Here is a 23,887-nt window from a genome sequence, read left to right on the forward strand (position 1 = left end):
GATCAGGTGGGACACTGAACTCTGATGGAGAAACAGTGTCTGAAGAGCTGACCCAGCAAGTTTATTTATCTATGGTCTCGTACTTGAGAAGTGAAGGACCATAGAGGCAGTGTTCTTTGTGCATTAAAAAGTTATAGGTCTAGAAACATTCTTATAGCTATCTCACTATTGCAATGTTTGGGGCTTCCTGTGGCACCCAGGAAGCCCATTTTTCAAAGTCTCTACTAACCCAGCAGGCTTGAAGTTTACAGCAGTGCTGAAACATTGTAATTACCTTGCTATCCTCAGAATCCTCTATCCCTGGGAGCTGCAGTCTGAAATCTAGGCCAAGAACTGAAAGGCTCTGTGGTTAGTACAGAATCTCCTTTAGAACAGGGCATCACCATGCAACTGAGCCAACTCACTTGGCACCCTTGCTTGCTCTGAGAATACTCCTAGGGGGGCATAGCCTCTGTCACAGGACAGTTTCAAAACCCATCATTCAGCCGCCACTCCTGACAATCTGGAATCCAAGAGTTATTCTGCCCATACAGGGAACTACTGGGAGACATACCCATCTGTGCTTCTGGGACAGGTTTGCCAAGCTTAGTCCCATAAAGAATCTTGAAATGACCCTATAATTTAACTCCAGCCCCTCTTGGTTATGGTCTGAGGAGCAGTCTTGCCTGCCCAGAGATTTGGAGGAGAACATGTTAATCTCTACCCCTGCAGACAGGCCTGCTAATGGCTCCTGTGTGGTTCTTGAAATAGTCCTGTAACAGAGGTCCAGTCTGACTTCCCAGAGACTTAGTGGAAAATATGTTTATCCTGTCCACAGAGGCATCTCTGGGACATTGTCTTGACTCTGAATTCTAAAGAATCCCCATAACTTAATTCTTGCCTTTCTCAGTCATAGCATGGTGCCTCAGCTATCTGCCTAGGGACCTACTCAGTGACACAATGGGAACCCTCTGAGGAACCTGCAGGAAGTCACACCTGTTTCTGATAACAGGTTGGCTGTCTTCGGAATATAAAATGATCCTCACCCCAGTACCAGTCCCACTGATCAAAGTTCTGAAGGCAGTCCAATTCATGCAGGGATCAGATAGGGTCAGTGCCAACTAGACCTTTTTACAACAGATCTGTCAATCATGAACCTTACTGGGGACCCAGCAGCAGCCACATGACCCAGTTCCAACTGACTGTGATCCCAGATGCAATCCCATCAGCGTGGGAACTCAATAACAGAAGTTCTTTATCTGCTGAAACCAATCTGTGAAGACTAGAAGAGTCATTTGTTCCTTCAAACATAAAAATATCAATGAAAGTTTCCATGGATATAGCAAGAATCAAGCAAACATGATGTCATCTAAGAAAACTGATAAAGGGCTAGTAACTGACCCCAAAGAAGTAGACACCCATGAATTTCCTGAAAAGAATTCAAAAGATCAACTTAAGGAAACTCAATGAGATTCAAGAGAAGAGATAGAGAACCAAATAAAGTTAGTGGTTTAGTCATCTTTTGTTTCACTGTGACCAAAAGATCTGACAAGAACAACCTAGAGGAGGAAAAGTTTATTTTGGCTCTCAGTTTCAGAGATCTAAGTCCCTGGTTGACCAACTCCAAACCTCTGGACCCAAAGTGCAGAGCATCATGGCAGAAAGGTGTGGTAGAGGAAAACAGCTCGGGACATGGCAACAAGGAAGAAAACAGAACTTTGCTCATCAGGGACAAAATATAAACTCCAAAAACACACACCAAGGAACCTATCTCCACCAGCTACACCCTACCTGGTGACAGTTATTGCCCAGTTAATTCATATCAGTGGATTAATGAGCCAATCAGGTTAAGGTTCTCATAAAGCAATTATTTCGCTTCTGAAAAATTTTGCATGGTCTTACACATGAGCCTCTGGGGGATACCTTGTATCTATCCCAAAACAATTAGGAAATAAATGCATGGACAAATTGAGACATTTAATAAAGAAAAAAGAATTATGAAAATGAACTAAGCTTAAATCCTAGAGTTGAAAAATAGAATGACAGAACTGAAAATTCAATAGACAGGTTCAAAGGTAGACTTGATGCAGAAGAAAGATTGAGAAAACTCAAAAGATGGATCATTTGAAATTAGCTAATCTGAGGATCTAAACAAGAAATGAATGAAGAGAGAAAAGGTATCCATAGGACACCAAAATGCATGCAAATACAGTACTAATGTAAGGAGAAGACAGAGGGATTGAGGGGAAATTTTTATTAAAAGATATACTAGCTGAAAATTTCCCTAATGTTGGGAGAGATAGAAGCAACCAGATTTGTGAAGCTTGAAATATTCCAAGCAAGAACAATCCAGAGAAGAGTCTGAGATGCATTGTCAAACTCTCAAAAGCAAAAGATAAGAACAAATCTTGAAAGTTGAAAATAAGACCAATCACAGACAAGGGCACCTTCTGAGAGACATCAATGAATTTCCCAGCAGAAACTTTGCAACCCAGGATTGGGTGGAATATTTTAGTCACCTTTTTCATCTCTGTGACCAAAAACATTACAAGAACAATTTTAGAGGAGGAAAGTTTATTTGGCGCTCACAGTTTCAGAAGTCTCAGTCCATAGATGGCAGACCTTATTGGTCTGAACCTGATGTAAGACAGATCATCATGGTGGAAGAGTGCATAGGAGGAAGGATACTCAGGACATGGCAACAGGAAGGAGAGAGGGAGAGAGAAAGAGAGAAAGGAAGCACTGTGTTCACCAGGAAAAAATATATACCCAATATATATCCCAAAGGCATGCCCTCAGTGCCACTTAGTTAATCAATATTAGTGGATTGATTAAGCCACTGATTAGGTCACAACTCTCATAACCTAACCATTTTGCCTCTGAATGCTCTTACTTTGTCTCACACACTAACGTTTTGGGGATGCCTCATATAACTATAAATGGGGTAACATATTTGACATGGTGGAAGAAAAATAGAACAACAACTCAAAACTGCCAACCTAGCTTATTTTCTTTGGTAAAGATGTCATTCAGGAATGAAGGAGAAATAAAAGAATTTCTAGGCAAATAAAAACAAATGAGTTTACCACCACAAGACCTGCCTTACAGGAAATGCTAAAAGGAGTTCTTTGATTTGAAATAAAAGGACACTAAGTAACTATGTTAAAATATAAAAACCTTATATAAAGGCAAATATATTGTCAAGTTCAGAATACTCTCATACTGTGTTAGTGATATGTAAATCACTTTAATTCTAGCACAAAAGTTAAAAGATAAAAATGTGAAAGCTAACTATAGCTAAAATAGTTTGTTAATGGATATGTACACAATGTCAAAAGAGGTAAGTTGTAATGTCAGTAGCATGAATGTAGAGAGGAAAGCTATAGTCTGAATGTATGTGTCCTCTAAAATCATCACCAAGATAATGATATTAAAAGGTGGTGTCTTCTGGAAGTCTTGAGGGCTTAATCTTGAATAATGTGAATGCTCTTATAAAAGAGACCCAGAGAGCTGCTTTTCCCATCTGCCATATGATCACATTGCTAGAAGTCAGTATCCATGAAGATCAAGCCCCTAACAGATGCTAAATCTGTTGGTGATTTGATCTTGGATTTCTTAGACTTCAGAACTATGAGTAATCAATTCATGTTGTTTATAAATTAGCCAGAGATGATTTATTATAGCATCCTGAATGGACTAAAGTGGGGGGGGGTGGAGATCAGGGAATAAACAGATAGTTTTTATATGTAATTGAAGTTAAGATGTTATCAGCTTAAAAGAGCATGCTAAGATGCTTTATGTAAGTTCCATGATAGCACCAAGATACATGATAAATAAGAAGAAAGGAATCAAATCAAACCACTACAAAACAGTAAGAGATAACAAAGGGAGATAGTAAAAGAAGAATAAAGGTAAAAAGGTACTGTAGGACTGTTAGAAAATCACTAACAAAATGATAATGGCAATGTTAAGTCTTTACCCATCAATACTTTACTCTGAATGTTGATAGATTAAGCTCTCTAAGCAAATGACACAGAGTAGATGAAGGATAAAAAAATGATGCAACAATATACAAGAGATTAACCTCATCTTTAAGGACACACATCCACTAAAAGTGCAGGGATGGAATTATATGTTTCATGCACATGGTAACTAAAAGAGAACAGAGGCAGCAATACCTATGTCTTAAATAAAAAGACTTTCAGTCAAACACTGTCAAAAGAGAAAAAAATAACTCTATATAATGATGAAAGGGCCAATTAGTCAAGAGGATATAACAATTGTAAGTATCTGTGCACTCAACTTTGGGGCACCTGAGTATGTAAAGCAAAGATAAACAGAATAGAAGAGATAAATAGACAACAATACAATAATAGCAAGGAATTGAATATCCCATGTTTAGTAATGGAACACATAAATGTAAGACTCAAAGCTATAAAAAGTTTAGAAAGGAAACCTAAGGAAAAGATGTTTTGAAGTTGACTTTGACAATGATTCCTTTGGATATTACACCACTAATATAGTCAACAAATGCAGCAAGAAATAAAAGGAACTATATAAAATTAAAAAGCTTTTGTGTAGCGAACAATCAACCAAATGAAAGGCAACCTATAGAATGGAAGAAAATATTTGCAAATATAAGTGGTAAACAGTAAGTTCCCAAATATTTAAGTGACATACAACACTATAGCAAAAAATCCCAATCCAATCAAAAAATGGGAAAAGGATCTAAATAGGTAATTTTCTTACATACAAATGTTTAACAGGTGTATGAAAAGATGCTCAACTGAGAAATTATCTGAAAAAGTGCAAATCAAAACCATAGTGAGACATCATCTCATACCTGTGAGGGAGCCTACTATAGAAAAGAGACAAGCATTGGTGAGGCTGTGGAGGAAGAGGAGCCCTGTACACTACTGTATGGGATGCAAATGGTGCAGCCATTATGGGAAATAATATAGAGTTTCCCTAGAAAACTGAAAATAGAACTACCATCTTGATCTAGTAATCACACTCCTGGGTATATATTCCAAGGAAATGAAATTAGTGTCACAAAGAGCTATCTTCACCCCCATGTTCACTGCAGCATTATGCACAATATCCAAGACATGGAAACAGTTGCATGGATGAAGAAAATATAGTCTATTGTATGTAGAATGGAATAATATTAAGACATAAGAGAAGAAAATCCTGCCATTTGCAACAACATGGAAAAACCTGGAGGATATTCTATTTGGTGAAATGAGTCAGATACAGGAAGACAAACACTGCAAGATCTCATTTACATGTAGAACCCCCAAATTTTGAACTCACAGAAGCAAAGAATAGAAAGGTGGTTGCCAGGGCCTGGGCATAGGGAAAATGGGATGATGTTGTTCAAAGGGTACAAACTTTCAGTTAGCAGATGATTAAGCTCTGGGGTTATAATGGATAGTGATATGGTAGTTAATAATACTATATTGATTTCTTAAAATTTGATTACAGAACAGATTTTAAGTATCCTCAAACACTCCTTTGGTAACTGCAGATTGTGTTGAATAATATTAGTTAATTTTATTGTATAATGGCCATTATAAATTGTATATGTATATCAGATCATTACATCATACGTTTTGAATATATATATTTTTTAAAATTGTCAATTATGCCTCATGAGGGCTGGAAAAAGTACATTGGAAAAGAACTAAAAAATATGTGATAGATGTATATTTATAACAGTATATATTTGTTATAGCCAATGGTGAAGAAGGAACTATGTTTTTTGACATTATGGAGCAGAAATAGTAACTAATTCTATTAAAATGTGATGGTTTAACTGCTTGTTGTGATCCTAATTGAATACTGTCTATCTTTTGCTTTTATCATAACAGTAATATTAAAAACATTTGGATTTTCTTGGAACTGTTTAGACATAAACATGCAGAAATCCAGCATTAGTGAGCAATATCTAGTTTCTGAGAAACTCTAGAAATAATTTTTCAATATGATTATTCACATTATAGTAAATACTCAAGTATATTAGTGATATCCAAGTCCTATGTTTCTCCATTTATCTTTTGCTTGATCTATTTTTGATGAGATAAAACATTTTCAGGTACTTTTATTGGTACATTTCCAGAAGATTTTCTTCTTAGTTGTTTAATATATTGCACTCAATCACTTATTAATACATTGATTCAGGACAGATTGATAGATTAATACATATGTAGCTTCCCAGTAGGAGCTTCAAAATCAGGAATAAAATATTAATGAGCATAAACCTTATGAAATTTTATGAAATTTCATAAAACCTTATGAAATTTTATTGACCATGTATTGAAAAGAGGAAGATAATTCAAAACATAATTATGATAAAAGTATTACAAGTCAGAAAAGAAGACTATGTAAAGGTCTATGGGAAAGACTGTTTCTGTTCATTCTACCTCACTGAAGGGTGTGGAGAGCAGTGGAAGAGAATGGGAGAGCAGTGACTGAGATTGGGGTTTTCTGATGACCTCATGACCATGGCATGCCTGGTGCCTGGGAATGTTTCTGGGCAAGGACACAGGATGCTTAGCTGCTGTGGCGATGCCCTGCATGGGAGGTTCTGTGCAAGAGTTCTATCAGCTCTGACCTTGATCTCAGGCACACAGCTCCTGGGAACAGAGGGATTCTTATGCTAGACAACCACAATGTTTCACCAGCTCCTCTTCTCCAGTTCCTACCCGCTTTACAATAACTTTAAACAATGGACTTTCTTGAGAACTACACAAAGTTCCTAACATTGCACTTTGCAACTGTGATTGTAACTGTGGAAAAGCTACACAGATGCCCTAGTTTCTGCAACTTTCCTGAATACAAAGAATAATGCTTGCATAGTCTTTAACCTGATAATGAGACATACATAGATAAAGATCGCTGGCATAACTCTTTAGATCTGCATCTCCATCAGAGAGTAGAACTCTACCTGATCCCAGCTTAATCTTCAAAATCTGTTGTTTGTGAATATACTTTCCAATCCCCCTTCACCCCTCATTGGAACAGAGAGTTTGGCCTTCCTGGTCATGGCAGAAGCGGGTATTTGACAAAATCTCTAAACACAAATTACTATTTGAGTAAATAGAATTGAAGTTGGGGGAGAGCACTCCAGGTTGAGAAACCAATAAAAAAGAAAACCAGTATAATATGAGAAGTGGTATCCACATTTGTAATGCATGGGTTTTTTATTGATGTAAGTTAGAAATAAGACTGGAGACCCATATGAAGGCCTTAAAAATATTTCAAAAATTTTTGATTGGTGACTTTAAGTACACAATGGGGATCTGAACTACTGAAGATATATTGCTGACATTTTGGGAGGATACAAGAGATGTGTACATTGGAGAAACTGTGTACGTGTTAAGGAACCCATTCTGATGAATCCTCCCTGGGATGTTTTATGCAGGCAGTGGAAATGTAGGACCAGAATTCACAAGAGAGGTGAGAGCTATGGTGGTTGCTATTAGAGTCACTTCCATGGGTGTTGGTGCTAAAATCATGAAACTGGATGAGATTTCCAAGGAAAAACTTGAGTTTATGTATCTAGATGATCATAGTATCTAGGGTTTAACACTGAGGCTGGAGAGGAACAAGATAACAACCTAAAATTAGAAGATGGGGAAGAGAAAGACAAAGCCCTGGAAGCAGAGTAGTAACTGCAGTATGATAAAGAGAAACAGACAAGTAGAGAAGAATCATCCCTGAGGAGTCAAGGAACGGGGAAGAAGTGACGGAAAGGGAGAGAGGGCTGTCAGATGCATCCAAATGATCACAGGGAAGCAGCACTAAGGGAATACGGATATATGAACCAATGAAAGGTGAACATTTTTACCAATGATACATATAAATCGCTGCCCTTTCACCACGAATTACACACTAACTCCTAAGTCACAAACATCAAAATGTGTTACTCTTGAAGTGCACAATCCATATGACAAATAGAAAGAAGAGTGGCTGATGGTGTGGCAATGTCATGTTTCTTTACCTCTTCTCTTGGGTCATGTTGTGATCTTAAACTTCACTTTTAGGTATGCACTTAGTATGGTTGAATGAAGTACTTAGGATAAATCCCCAAAGCCTTGACAGGAAATAAAGAAAGGGACCATGCTTTGTGTGCTTTGGCGTGAGTGTGGGTGTCGGGTGGGTGATGTGTTCCATTGGCCTGGATGTGGTCCTCCCTTTTCATCCTTTCCTATGTGTTCTTTTTTCCTACTAGTTTTACTTTTTTTTTATTGTTTCTTTTCAGTTATACATAACATGACTCATTTTGACATCTTTATAAAAGCATGGAATATAATTTGCTCTAATTCAGTGTCTAGTACTTCCCCTTTCTCTCCCCTTTTCCCTCCTCTGTTTCCTTTCCTCTGCTAATTATTCTGCTTTTTACTTAGTCATTTTTTCTTAGTGTTTTGTGGATATACATGATGGTGTGATTCATTGTGGTATATTAATATATGTACATAGATAAGTTAGGTCAGATTCATTCCACAGTTCTTCCTTTATCTTGTCCCCGCTCCATCACCCTCAACCCCTTCATCTAGTCCGCCAACCTTCTCTTTTGATGGAATTCCTTCTCCTTTTCTCCCCTCTCTTCTCTTTCTTTTTCTCTTCCCCCTTATTTTGGACTAGTTTTCACATTTCTGAGAAAAATTTTTGACCTTTGATTTTCTGGCCCAACTTATTTCACTTAATGAAATAGTCTCCAGTTCCGTCCATATTCTAGCAAATGCCATAATTTCATTCTTTATGGCTGAATAATACTCCATTGTGTATACACACCATACTTATACATTGTTGATGGGAATGCAAATTAACACAACCACTCTGGAAAACAGTATGGAGACTCCTCAAAATACCAGGAACAGAAATACCATATGACCCAGCTATCCCATTTCTTGGTGTATATTCCAAAGATCTAAAATCAGCATACTATAGGGATACAGCCACATTATTGTATAAAGCAGCACAATTCACAATAGCTGAGCTATGAAACCAAACTCGGTTCTCTTCTATGTGTTCTTTATCAAGCTCACAACTATGTCATTTGCAAATGAAAATAGTGAACAAAGCTGAGATGTCATTGAAATAATTTTTCTTTAACAAAACTTACTCTTTTAGGTCAGTTACTTTTCACAATTTTCATGTTACCATAGCGACACAAAATTAACAAACTGGGGATGGAAAGAATAGAAATGAGATACATTTTGCAATGTGCAAAGTTGATTAATGATATACAACAATGGAAAGAAATTTAATACATTTGACCTAAACTCATAAGTAACATGAATTTATTTTCTCAGTCTTTCTAGTCCTTGTGTTCCTTTTCATTGATAGCTTAAATATCTTCTTTCTGTTAGCCTCCAATTGATATTTCTGAAATGCCATCCTCCCTGGTGAGTTTTCCAATTGAAACTGAAGGTAAAGGGCTGTATTCTGCCCAACTTGACCTTCCTGAGTACCTACCCATTTAATTTGGATTTGTTTTGGATGCCAATAGCATGGACTCCAAAACAAAACAAACAAGCAACGGTTTCAACAATGTAGAAATTTACTTTTCTGTAAGAATAATCCCAAAGTAGGAAGTCAAGATCAGGTTGTACAAGACTCACAGTTGTAGAAGACTAGAATGTTTCTGTTATTGCTCCACTCATCTGGCTTCTCAAACTCACTTCAGAGTGCCCTGTGAATGTGCCAGTGTCACTATGTCAGTATTTCTGGCAGCAAAAAGGAGAAATATGGAAGAAGTAGTACTTCCCTGCCTTTAAGGAAATGTCTGAAAAATATTCTCCACACTTGTGATTAATTTTTTGAATTGGAACTTGGGCACACTGTCAGAACCTGTGTGCTAAAATGTCTGGACTATGTAATCTTTTAGGTGGGGGAAATTTCTCCTTTGAACATAGGTAAAATAAATCATGTCATTTTCCTATTCAAAATCACTTCATAGACTTCCCATTAATGAAGAATTAATTAACAATCCCACAGTTTTGTGTTTGACCTTGTAATGCAATCCAAATGCATTCTTACAGATTTATTTTGCCTTGCATGTGCACACACACACAACACACACACACAAACAAACAAAACTTCATTCATACTAAAGACAAGAACACTTTCTGAATAGTTTTCCTCCTATTTTTTTTTGTACCTTTTTTCCTTTGTGGTCTTTTTCATCTCGAGCTTTGTCTTTCTGCAGTTTCTTATTGAAATATTACTTATATAATAAGAGAAATGATAAATACCATATCTTAAAAACTTCTTTCCTAATTTCTCCATAGCATGCTTTACCTCTTTGAATTTCCATAGCATTTAAATTGAATGTTTTAAATATAATGCCACTTTTATTACATTTGGTCTTGCCTTAATGTCCCAGTAGAAAAGCAGTTCCATTGCGGAAACTTAATTCAACTATTGTGTTTGAGAGGTATTGTAATGAGTCATTATCAGGGGCCCCCATGATTGAATTACTGGTGGCTTTATAAGAAGAGAGAGAGAGACAGATGATACATGAAACTACATCTCACAGGCTCTTGACATGTGATGCCCAAAGTCACTGGATTCTCTGCCAGCAAGAAGGCCATCACCAGATAAGACTCCCAATTTTTCAATAGAAACATGAGCCAAAATAAGTCTCTTTATTTAAAAAAAATAGTATCACCAGTCTATGGTACAGTGTTACTAGCCAAAGAAATGGATGAAGACAGCGTCTCATTTCATTTATTTATATACTTATTCCCTCAAATACTTGGTTTCCAATTTCTGTATAGAAGATAAACAAAGTGGAGTTGTAAAGTACTACTGGAAATTACATTTCCACAGAAGTTTATGCTTGTTTCTTAAGCTCTACAGAAAATAAAATCCCAAAATTCTATGAAGAATTTTTTCCCAGGACTAAGATTATGCTGTTCAAAGTAGGAATTTTGAATACATAGCAACGGACCAAGGATACCCTGAAGAAGGTTGTTCCGGTTCAGAGTGAACCTGAATGTGTTTATCTTTCTCAGCAGGCAGAGGGGAGTCTCTGTGTGTGGAGAAGCCCTACTCTCAGGGAAGGTTTTCGAATGTGTTTGTTGAGGCTGTGTCATGTCAGTTCATCTAGAGAGAGGTTGTCTCCAAGCCAGCATGATTCTGCATCGTAGGAGCTGCCCCAAGAGCCCTGTAAAATGCCTCGCGAATCCCCAAGGGAGAGACCTACCAATATCAACCTGCCTTAGTTTTCCTGCAGACTTGGGATTTCATATGCCAGTCACTTCCCGGAGTTTGACTCCCGACCTACAATGGCAGGTAAAGATTTATTTGTTCTGCCTGTGACTATTGCAGGAGAGAACTCTGGACAGTGTCTCCAGTGTGGGTAAGAGAGGCAGAAGGATTCCTGGAGGATAGCCAGGTCACTGCTACAGTGACAGATCTAGATTTAAACCTCAGCTCCTTAAATGACTTTGCTCTCGGTTTCTTGAAATAAAAATAGGAAAAGCAATATCCATTATTGTATACTGCCTTGGTATATAATGAATGTGATGATTTAAACACTGAATGCTGTTGAGTAAAACAAAATCTTCCAAAGTCACGGTTGTCTGGTAAGGCCAGAGGGGACGGGTTCCAAGAGAATTGACAAGATAGAAGTTCTCTTGTGAATTTAGACTCTGTTGGACCTTGCATCTGTATATTCATACCCCCTGAATTAGGCATCCTTAACTATCGTCATACACAGCACTATGTCCTTGATGATAGGAATCTCTTGGGACAGAAAAGGAGATGCTGAGACAATATTCTGGCTTATTCTTTCCTTACTTAGCACTGGACGTAAAACAAGTAGAGGGGAAAGGCTGTCACCACTGTTCTACATCTCTGACACAGGAGAAAATGTTGGAATTGCCCAAGTCCCCCAGATTTTTATTCTCTTAATCTATTGGACTTAATCACTAAACTAGGACAAAACAGAAGATGGTCATTCCCAATTCTCTCTCTGTTCCAGGAGAGTACTTTTCCCAGTTTTAAGAAGGTTACTCCCTCAAGAAGCAGACACTGCTCCCTGGGATCTTCCCTCTTGGGGTCACTGTCCCACCTTGCACACTTTGTCCCCCAGAGTACTCTACAGTGGTTCAGCAGAGCATGTTTTGAAATCATCCCTGTGACGTAGAGGTTGAGATACCATACCCTCTTTTGGGTTTTATCCCTTGTATGTGCAGCTATGTGTCTGAGGTATAGGTTCTGCTTTGAGAAGAAATGCTAAGATGAAGCATAAAGACCTTCCACCCACAAACACTAGTCACAGAATCATTCCAAATGTGTCCTCTGCATTTATTAAATTCCTTAGAAGAAACTGAAATACAAAAATAGAAGCCCCATACACATCAAAGGCCAAAGACAATAATTATAATGTTATCAGATCTGAAATAAAATTGGTTTACTCTCAAGAACAAAAAGTGCAAAGTCTGAAATTCTTAGGTTGGATTAACATCCAGATGCATGTTTGTCCAGTCTGTTATTCTGCTAATTCTTAGCTGGAGGTTCTTGATGTCTGGGTAAACTTTTGATTCTGTTAGCAGCTACAGCCTTGAATAAATATATCTCATTGGGATGGACATTGCTTTGGGGCCTCAGGAACTATACTAACACAATGGATTCAAGATTAGTCCTGCACAGTTTATTTCCTGGTCTTGGATGAAGTTGACCAGTGTTGCTCTGACAAGCCTGATCAATAGCAGTTAGAGCTGGAGCCTCATTAATGCCTCCAGTAGAGCAGTAGGGAATCAACTATCTGACTTTCCAAAGCAGAAAATACCGTCTCGTGATTTGAGATACACTAGACACATTGTCGGCTTTTCTGGTAGGTGCATCTGTTCACAGTATCACTCAATGACATTCCCAGAGGTCACCTCTTCCTTCAGAGAGGGATTTCCTGACTCTCATCTCACATTGCCCTCAACCACATCTCTCTTTATCTTTTCATCACATATATACCACCATGTGATATTACGTGTATGTCTTATTTGTCCCATTTTTTACTAGAATACAAATAAAGGTTAAGGACATTCTGGTCTTATCCTCATTTCTATCCCCTGTGATGAGAGCAGCTTCCTGGACATGAGTCAACCCATCTGTGTGGAATAAATAATTGGAATATAAAAGGAAAAATCTCCTAAGAGGCACTGCCACATCCCCATATCTCTTCTCCATTCCTAAGGCAAAAAAACTGCCTTTAAATCCCTCTGTTCATAATTTCTCTGTTTATTATTTTCTTTCTTAATACTTTAAGAAATTGTTCATGAATGAGCCAGACACAGTGGCACATGACTATAACACCAGTGGCTCAGGAGGCTGAGCAGACATGAGTTCAAAGCCAGCCTTAGCAAAAGCAAGGTACTAAGCAACTCAGTAAGACCCTGTCTCTAAATAAAAAATACAAAATAGGGTGGGGAATGTGGCTCAGTGGCTGAGTGTCCCTGAGTTGAATTCCCAGTAACCTGCTTACCTGAAAAAAATTATTTTCGATTCCCTGCTATAAATTGTGAGTTTTTTAGTTCAGCTTAGCTTTCCCTTCACCCCCTGACTATTGTAAGTAATATTATTTTGTACTCTACAAATTATGTACTAAAAATCATTTCTTCATTATGGCAGATGTTATGAAACGACCCAGTATCTGTTTTCTATAGTAATTTTTCCTCCAGCTTTGCTCCCTTCATCCTGACTAGAATGTGAACAGCCAGCTGAGTATGGTAGAATTCATTTGGTGGTCCTGCAAGAGAAGAAAGACAAAAGATCCCAGATCATTAAATTATTGACAAGGTGTCCTGGCCTAGGACTGAGACAACACACCCACATGCTTTCCCATTACTTCTGATCCTCATTTACTGTTATTTTTAGTTGAACACAATACTAACTGATGTATTATTTGGTCAGTTTGGGGCCATAATTCTTGGCTCCCCATAATGCAAAATGAGGGAATAAGGGTCCCTGCATTTTTCTCCGGTTCTCTCCTCTGCCAGTTTCTCTTTATGATATCATTATTTTGCTATCACAGCTTATAACTCATACATGCTGTTCTATTATGGTAATTAATTCTCCCAGGATTTGCCTTCAGAATTAATCTAAAATTTGATAAATAATGAACAGCAATATAATTATGTAAGTATCAGTCACAATTAGAACCTCATATTGTGATTGGATTCAGAAGCAAAACCTGTGCAGCTCAAAGGAGAATCTTGAATTGCAGTCAAATGTAGTCTTACAGTTCGCTAAATCATATTTTATTTGGTTTGTTTCGTATTTGGGCCATGGCTTTCTTGTATTGCTATTTTCTAAAGTTTTTAACCTTTATTTTTCTTATCATAAAAAGGTATTCTTCATCAAATCACTAATCTTTAACTCAGTTTCTTAGATGTAAGTATTCCAAATTATTTCTAAATTTACATGCAGCGATACTTGCATTCATTTTCCTAAGACTAGCAGATGGCATTGCATTTTCTTTCCCACTTACCACTAAACATGTTTTCTTTTTTCATTTTTCCTCCTAGATATTTGTAAAAAAATATTTTGAAATTGGATTGATTTGATTACCAGTGATTCTAAACAGTTTTTTTCTTCTTTTAATTAAATGTTCTAGGCCTGTGTGCATTTACAATTAAAATAGTCTTTTATGTCCTTCTATTTTTATTCTTTTATGCTTATTTTTATATGAAAACTTGGTTATCACAAACTTTTTCTCAATTTACTTAGATTTCTGTTTGTATATTGGATTTATTTTATTTCATCTATTAGTCTTTGCTTTCATTTTTATACCAAAGTATTAAGGTGGAAGTTGATAAAATTAACAAATCTTGTCTTTATGTCGCTGATGTTATCATAGCTGAACTTAAAAGTTAATTTTGTATGTGTGTACTAATATTACTTAACAGATTATTTCACAAATACACATTCATTTTGCTTCACTTACATGCTAAGGAGTGTTTCAGACATAGAAAACAATGAAGTATAAACAATGCGTTCAATGTTCTCATGAAGCTTATATTGAAAATTAATTTCTAACTCAAAAATATCAATTTGTTTATGAACACTTAACACTTATGTTTAGGCTTATGATCATTGGCCAGTTGGAAGCAACATTACTCTCCAGTTCTCTTGTATGCCAGTTTCTGTTGGTTCTCTTGATCCATGGTTATAAGAATTACCTAGTCTTGCAAACACTTTCTGAGGGCAATTAGGTGTTAAAATTGTAAACAAAACAGTTGTGTTGCTGGGTGCTGTAGTGCACACCTGTTATTCCAGCAACTCAGGAGGCTGAGGCTGGAGGATTGCAAGTTCAAAGCCAGCCTCAGCATCTCACCGAGGTCCTAAGCAACTCAGAAAGACCCTATCTTTAAATAAAATATAAAAAAGTTTGGGGATGTGGCTCAGTGGTTGAGCATAACTGATTTCAATCCCTAGTACAAAAAAAAAAAAAAATTGTGTCTTCATTTCCCTCTTCCCCAAAGGAAAAAAGTATAGAAGTGGACAAGCATACACACACACACACACACACACACACACACACACACACATGCAAGCTTATACTGATATTTTTTCACTATTCCTAACATTAAGTAATTTTATGAATTATGGGAGTTGATATTCTTTTGCTTAAAGAAGTTAAATTTTAATGACAATGAATGTTTGTGTTTCAATCAAGAAATGTATAATATATCTAATTGTTGTTGATTGCTATGTGTTTTTGTTTGATATTCTCTTTCCTTAGAAATACCAGGAAATGTATTCTGATAGTTAACATTTATGTGAATGTTTCTAAAATATAGTTGCCAGGCATTATAACACAGAGCAGAACATGGGTTTCTGTTCTGTGATTTTTACCACTTTCTGGGTGAGTTAATTTTCTTTTCTTCTTTTTTTTTGTGAGTTAATTTTCTTAATGTAGAGACTATAAAATTGAGATAACAGTAATAAGTATGTCATAAATGTTTTGTGAATCCTACATAGGAAAAAATATTAAGTGTTTAGAACAAAGACTTGAAATTATATAACAGCATAAATATTTGATTTATTTTTATTATAAATTATTAATTTTAATAACTGTATAGTTTTCAGGTAGGTCCCATTGCAATATACCTTGATTAACTCAAAATTCTTTGTAAGTTTAATATCCAGGAAAAGGCATTTTATGACTCTAATATATTATTTAACTGAAAATATGAATGTTTCATTGAACCCAAAAAAGGGGGGAGTAAGGTCATTCTGAGAATGCACCAAATAGATTTTCTACCATATACATCTATATACATATTTTATTAAGACTGACCATTCCTTTGGATAGTTATCGTAAACCTAAACTGATGTAAATATTCGCCCCATTACAAATAAGTTATTTTTTTAATGTGTGCAATGGTGTGATGACTAAATAGTTGCTATTAAATCCTCTTTTCAGTATTTTATGTAGATCTAAAAAAACCTAAATGTTTTACTTCTTACAAGTATTTTCATTAGTAAGTTTAGCTGAGACAAAAGAAGTTACTGAGCCACTATAAATCATAATTGCCTTAATGTTCTTATTTATTCTTTCATACATTACATAATGCTTTCCTTGATTGATAACTTTTTGTGTATTTTTCCTAGTAAATGAAAGATACTCTAAAACAAAAAATTTTAATGGTAGTGGCACTAACATAGCAAAATCAAAGCCTGTGATGATAGCCAGTATCAGGGGAGGAAAGATTCCAATTTGAAAGACAACATTAAATGAATTCAGAAATCAGAAATGTTCTTACACTTTTTGTGTATCTAAATTTATAACCTGTTTCCCAAAGAATTGAGATAATTGGTATGATTAAAATGCATGTTCAATTATTAATTCCTGCTATTAAAAACAGCTACTAGTTTTAGGTAAAATTTTAGCTACTATTCAAAGAAAGAGTGTTTAAAATCTAGATAACTGATTTTGTTGGTTCAGGAAACATGTTAATGCTGAGAAAGATGATGAGTATGCACTATTGTTCTAGTGGCCACTCCTTTGGAAGTTGTCCTTTTGCAGTTTGCCTAGAATTCATAAATCTAAAGAAAATCAAAAGCAATCAAAATGTTTAAGAGGAGGTATGGTTTGAATATGAGGTGTTCCCCCCGACAATTCATGTGTTCAACAACACAGGAAAGTTCAGAGGTGAAATGATTATGTCAGGCGATCTGTAACCTCATCAGTGGATTAATCCATTTGTTGGATTATGAATTCAAATGGACTACCAGGTGTAAGTGTAGGCAGGTGGTGCATGGCTGGAGGCATGCTTTTGAGGTTTATATATTGTCCCTAGTGAGCAGAGCTCTCTCTGCTTGCTGGCTGCCATAAACTGAGCAACTTTCCCCTACCACAACCTTCTTCCATGATGTTCTGCCTCACCTCAGGTCCAGAGCAATGGAGTTGGCTGACCTGAAACTGTGAGCCCCTTCCTCTTTGAAGGTGTTTTGGTCAGATATTTTGTCACATTGTTGAAAAGCTGACTAACAAGATGTTGATTACTAAGTAATCTTTATTTGGATTTATAGGACCCAGAACAGCTGGTGACTTTCAGATTGAGATAGAATGTATAATGCCCCCTCCTTATTTGTTTGTCCTGTGCAACAGCTAACACAGAGCATGTGGATTGGTATAACTTGCAGAAAAGGAATGTGAAGTGGGCAGGATGAATACATATTGGGCATGGTTTTCATCACCCAGGAAGTGTGTTTCTCCTTTTTTCCTGTGGTCAGAACATCACAGACTACCTTGGCCTTCTGGAGCTAGTTCCTGCCTATTTCCTGTGCACTTCCTTTTCTTTCCCATAAAAGTTCTTTCATGGACTGATTTCTGTAAGATGATATTTTTTTAGGGGGAGGATAATGATAACCCTATAGCATCTTCTCAGGGTGCCAATCTTTGAATTAGACCATATTTCCTTCCCACAACTCTGTTTCCTGAATATTGGCATTCAAGTGGTGAGCGGGTAGACTTTGGTCCAGTAACACTATAAAACAAGAGAATTTGACTTGGAATTTAACTTATGCCAGATATAATTAAACCTCTGCACAAAGGTGATATTCTGGGTCTTTCTGTGAGTGGGGAAAACCATTTTTTTAGGCAGAAACTTAAAATACTTCAGTGTTGATTTACTCTATTGAAACCAAATCATAAATAGCTGAAGAGATTATTTTCGATCCAGAAATTGTAAGGATAATTGCTCAACTATGGATATTTCTATAAAGATTGTAATACTTGGAGGGAAAGTGCATGGAAATACATGAGGAGTAAATCTTGCTACATCTGTAAATATAGCAGAAATAGATAAGAGCAAGAAGCAATCAAACAAAGGAAATCCAACTTGGTGGGCTAGCTGAGGAGAGAACATTCTGGTTACTATTATCGCATTAACAAACTACTTCAAAAATTTACAGTATGTGACAATGTCCTTTTATTGTTATATCATGTTCTGTGAATTAGGACAGGGCATGTGGTATGGCTGGTTTCTGCTCTGTGATATCTTAAACACTGGAATCATCCCACTCATTTGTCTGCTTCCTGGGAAGACTAGAAGATTAGGACTTAAAAGTTATATGAACTTTCTACCTATTTTGGCTTTATCATGACATGGAGTTTCTGGGTAGTCATACCTCATACATGATAATTTACAGCTGTAGCTATGAGCATTCCAGGGAATAAAACAGAAGCTGCACCAGATTTATGACACAATCTTGGAAGTCACACATGGTAATTGCCTCTGTGCTGGATTGATTGGTGCAATTGTAGGGATGAAGGGGAAGCTTCCCCTGCCCTTTCCAAATATTCACTGGAATAAACTGACAACGGACAGATCAATAGGAGAAAGAGGCCCATAAATTTATTAACAAACATTAGCATCCTAGTGATTGGAAGAGAGTGATTTACCTACTAAGTCAGTGAGGTTTAAATGCTTACATACCCTTCTGTATTTAGGAGACAGAAATGGGTAGCTAAGTTATTGAATACAATTTCACCATGAACAAAGAATGTCTTATATGCAGAGAAAAGTTCCTGGGTAATCTCTTAGAACTGCCCTTTGTAGAATATATGGAAAGCCTATCTGAATGCAGTGAGAACTTGATTTTTAATCTCTCTTTTCTGGTGGTTAATCTTTCCTAATTATTTGAAGAGATTTCTAGGGAGGGAGCTCAATACAATACAATTGTGTTTTGAAAGTTTCCTCAGTCAGATAAGGGAACTTCGGAGAGAGTTCCTTCTGACTCTGAGATTGTTTCTTTACTCAGCATGTCAAAGTACTACACATTAGGGTATCATTTTTTGAGTCCAAACACAGTCACAAGCCTTCCCACATTCAAGTAGAAGAGCCATAGATAGCAGTTTAAAGTGGGAGGAGTGGCAAGGCTATAAAAAGAGGATGTGGGATGGGAGATAATGGTGGGGGGCAACTTTAAAATACTTTTATTCTTCAGAGTACCTTTATGCTTTCAGAGCTACTGAACCATATTTTTGGTCCTATTACAGATTAAAGTATAGAAGTTTTGAAGCACATTCAGCTTTAAAATGAAATTACAATAAAATAAACAATATCCACTTTTTCAAACAGAAATAATTCTACCAGAGTCAAGTGTAGTGGCACATACCTATAATCCCAGCTACTTGGGATGCTGAGGCAGGAGGATTGCAAGTTCCAAGCCAGCCCGGGCAATAAGACCCAAAATAAAAAAAGTAAAAAAGACGGGGGATGTAGCCCAGTGTGCAGCACTTGCCTAGTATGAGAGGCCCTGGGTTCAATCCCTCCAAAAAACAAAAGAGCAAAAAACAAAAAAGAGATTCTACCAAAGGCAATGAGCAACTGTTTGGCATCTCCACCAAGAAGTATGTAAAAAGAAGTAAAGTTAAGTTTCCTAAGAGTAAAAATGTTTTGATGCTAAGAGCTGTTGAACTTTGAAATAAGACTGAAGGAGTTTGCAGAATCAGATTAGCATTGCCTGAAGTACTGCTCTTTTCCAACTCCATAATTGCTTTATAAGTGAAAAGAAGACACAAGCCATCTGCCTTATGCTGCATTGTTCACACTTCTGTTATTAAACTGGTAAGAAAAAGCATCATTTCACTATTATGCCTAAAAGAAAAACACATTTTTCTGTACTTTTTTTAGATTAATAGATATTACCTTTTAAAATAGCATAACTTTTCTGCAATAGCTAATCATAATATCTCTCTATCTCTACCTACCTACCTATCTTTCTATCATCTATTAACAAAACAAAACTAACAAAACCAGACAGACTGCTATCCCTCCAGGACTCCTATTTCACATAGCTTTGCAAGGTGAGGCCATTAGTAACATGAATAATAAACAAAACTGCCTGAAATTTTCATAAAAATAGATCTTAGGGTGGCAAGGTCAAGTGCTTTCTAAGTTAAAGCTCTGATGACTTCTGGGAATTGAAATGGAAACCAGAATTTTTCTGGGGCATGTGTTGGGGACGGATGGGCATAGGTCCATGGCTAGTACCATATGGGACTGTACACAGGGGCTCTGCACCGGATGTTTAGGTATAGATGCAAAAGCTTAAGAAAACCAAAGTTCTCTTATAGCACTTGTCTTGGGTTTTCTCTTCTATTAAACAAAACAAAATAAACAAACAAAACACCACATCACACCTACCAGGATCCAGGAACTATCAAGAAAATAAGATCCTTGTGGGAATTTACAAGTGAATCTTTCTTAGTTGATGAAAAAATAACAAACACCTGCCCACCCTTGAGCCCTAAGATGGGACTCTTATTAGTTGCTTTTGTATGCCTGTTTTATTTTCTTGAATATCATGTGGAAGCTATAAAGCTATTACTGTTATTAAAGAGATAGCATTGACCATATATTCATTAAAATTATGTCTATGAAGATATTTGATCAAAAACTATGATGTGTGAAGTAGGAGGAAGAAGTTTGAGTGTTAGACTTATTCTGCATTCTTATCTACCACTTACCAGCTGTACAGCTCTGAGCAATGCACTGTTAAAGGAAAAATTATTCATGACACTTGTTAAAGATGGTAAAACAGACTTTATCGAAGCAGTTGCTATGGTGACAGGTATAGGGACCACCATACCAGGATCTTGCAGTGGGGGAGATAGAGTACTTCAAGAAGGACTCTAACAAGGACAAGTGGGGATTTATAACCAAAGAACAGGGAGATGGTGAGTGGATGAAAAATTACTAAGAGGAAAAATGAAGGGTAAGAGGTTTCTGGTTAATCTGACTTGATAGGAGTATTGCCGAAGGTAGACCAGGTGATAATATATCTGGGGTGGTCCGATAACAAGAATTCTTACTCATACTGAATGCAACAAGGACACAGAGGGAAGGCCAAGGTTTGGCTTAGTAAAGCAGAGGACTTAGAGGAGCCTATCTAAAATCTTGGTCAAAGGAGAGCATGTTCACAGTTAATTTCTCTGACCCTCAGTTTCCTCTTCTCAAAAACCACAGAGGCTTGTGATATGGACTAAAATAAAAGTTCTGAAAAGGATTTCATCCATAATAACAGGAACATAATGTTACATATTTCTGGTCTTATTTTTTCACATGCAAAATGCTTTTAAATTGACTTTTAGAAAGAATTACAGAGTTGGGTAACTATTGTGGATATTGGACAAAGCCACTCTGAATCTGATTATTTATATCACGGAAGTTAATTGTTCGAAATTTAACTTACAATTTATTTTTATTTCTTGATATTCCCATTCAACTCAATTCCTCAATATAATTAATCCACACAGATAATTTAATTACAAATATAAGTGCAACTTAATAATAGAAAACACCCATAATACTTTTACACACCCATTTTAGCAACGGTCTTATTGTAACTACAAAACGAATGAATACCTTTTTCTCTCTATTAGGAACAAAACTTTCATTTTGATTCTCTTATTTAATTCTTTGTTTTGGAGGGGGGATAAATTGTTAGACATCCATAGTTTAACCATTTTTATTTGTTTTTAAGATGATAACTAAAGGAGAATTTTGTTTCTCATAATCAAGTATTTAGCATTCCAGAAACAAAATCAAAGAATAGTCAATAACACTCTGAGATTTAAAAAAAATTATCTTTAAAAATGTCATGTGGTTTATTCATTTTTCTTTGACAGTATAGATCATGATTTAATTTCAATGCTCTTCCTGAGATGTTTTATTCTTAGCACTTTCATAAAAATTAAAGCTCTCTCTGTCCTTGGACCCAAGAGACAATTTTATTTTAATTGAACTCTTAAAACTAAAACTTCTATTAAACACCTTTAAACGCATTTGATTTTAAGAATATAGAGTCTAATTTCCACACTCTGATTTGAAGAAATTAAAAATTTGAATAAGGGTGGTTTTTAATAGGAGACAAGGGGAGTTTCTCTGTGCAGTGAGAAAATACTTTGCGCAGATTCAGATTTTAAATGTCTAGTGCTTTTGTTTCATTTACCCTGGTATAATTTTCTCAATATAAATATATCTCAAAACTTTAAAATTGCAATTATTTAATTGAGTGTTTCCTTTGTGATTTTGACATTTTAAACAAAGTTTATTTCGGTCAAGATGGTACAATGAGTTCATCTTTTGATGTACCCCCTTTGTTATGAACAGATAGCAATGATAGAAAAAATATATAAAGAGAAAACAACCACAAGGTAGGTGTAAGTGGACTCAAAAGCAAAAGTCGATCATTCTTATTTAAACTAGCTAAGACACGTCAATTTGAAATTTCACACACTATGGACTAAAAGAAGTTTTTCAACTTCCAGTTTGGAAAAAAAATAGGCCACATATAGATGAATATGAATTAAAATAGATCTTTTCCCCTACAGCAGTACTAGAAGGTATTTAGATAACAACTTCAACATTCTGGGGGAAATGTATTTTTAGATGCAATTATATACCCAGACAAAACATCAATGGAGTCAATAAATAGAATAAAGACATGAAACTCCTAGAAGACATGATCCACTAAACAAGAGTGTCAGCCAAGAAAGGAATACATGTGATTTAGGAAGTAGTATCTTAAACACAAGCAAGAAGGCAAAGATGTTCATGAAGGGAGATAATAACAAGTAAGCCATCTACAGAAATAGAGAGAAACCAACTCAAACAGATCAAACCAGAAAACAGGAATAGACCCAGGACAGTGAAACTAATAGAACACTATCCCAGTCTCTTTTGTGTTGCTGTAACAAAATATACAAGTTTGGATACTTTATAAAGAAAGGGGTTTATATAGCTCACAGTTCTAGAGATTCTGCTTGGCTCTGGTGAGGGCTGTGTGGCAAATGGCATCACAATGGTAGGAACAGGTGGAGAAGAAAGAAAACATTATAAGATAGGAACCAAAAGACTGGGGAGGGTGTAGGATGATTTTAAATATCAACTTGCTCTCCTGGAAACTAATTCACTCCTACTAGACCTGACTCACTCAGCAAGACCAACGTTGATTCATTTATGAGGGCAGAGCCCTGTGTAACAAAATACCACAAATTAAGTGACTTCAAACAATACCCATTTATTATCTCAGTTTCCATGTATTAGGAATTCAAAAACAGCCTACAAGGATCCTTTGGTTGGAGTCTCATGGGCCTTCAATCAGGATGTTGGCTGGACTGCATGGTCACCTGAGGAAAGACCCACTTCCAGACTCCCTCTGGTGGTTGGGGGAGTTCATTTCCTGGTGGTGGAACACAACACACATCACAGTTATGTTTTCTTCCAAGGGCGTTAGGAGAGCATCTCTGACCTCAAGGAGTGCCCCAACACCTCTTTAAAAGTGTTTCTCCTGAGTAATCAAACCTATACAAAAAGAATAGTCTACATTTTCAGTGAATCATATTAACTGATTTGGGGCCTTAATCACACCTGCTCAAATTCAC

This window comes from Sciurus carolinensis, chromosome 14 (genome assembly GCF_902686445.1).
Source record: "Sciurus carolinensis chromosome 14, mSciCar1.2, whole genome shotgun sequence".
NCBI lineage: Eukaryota > Metazoa > Chordata > Mammalia > Rodentia > Sciuridae > Sciurus > Sciurus carolinensis.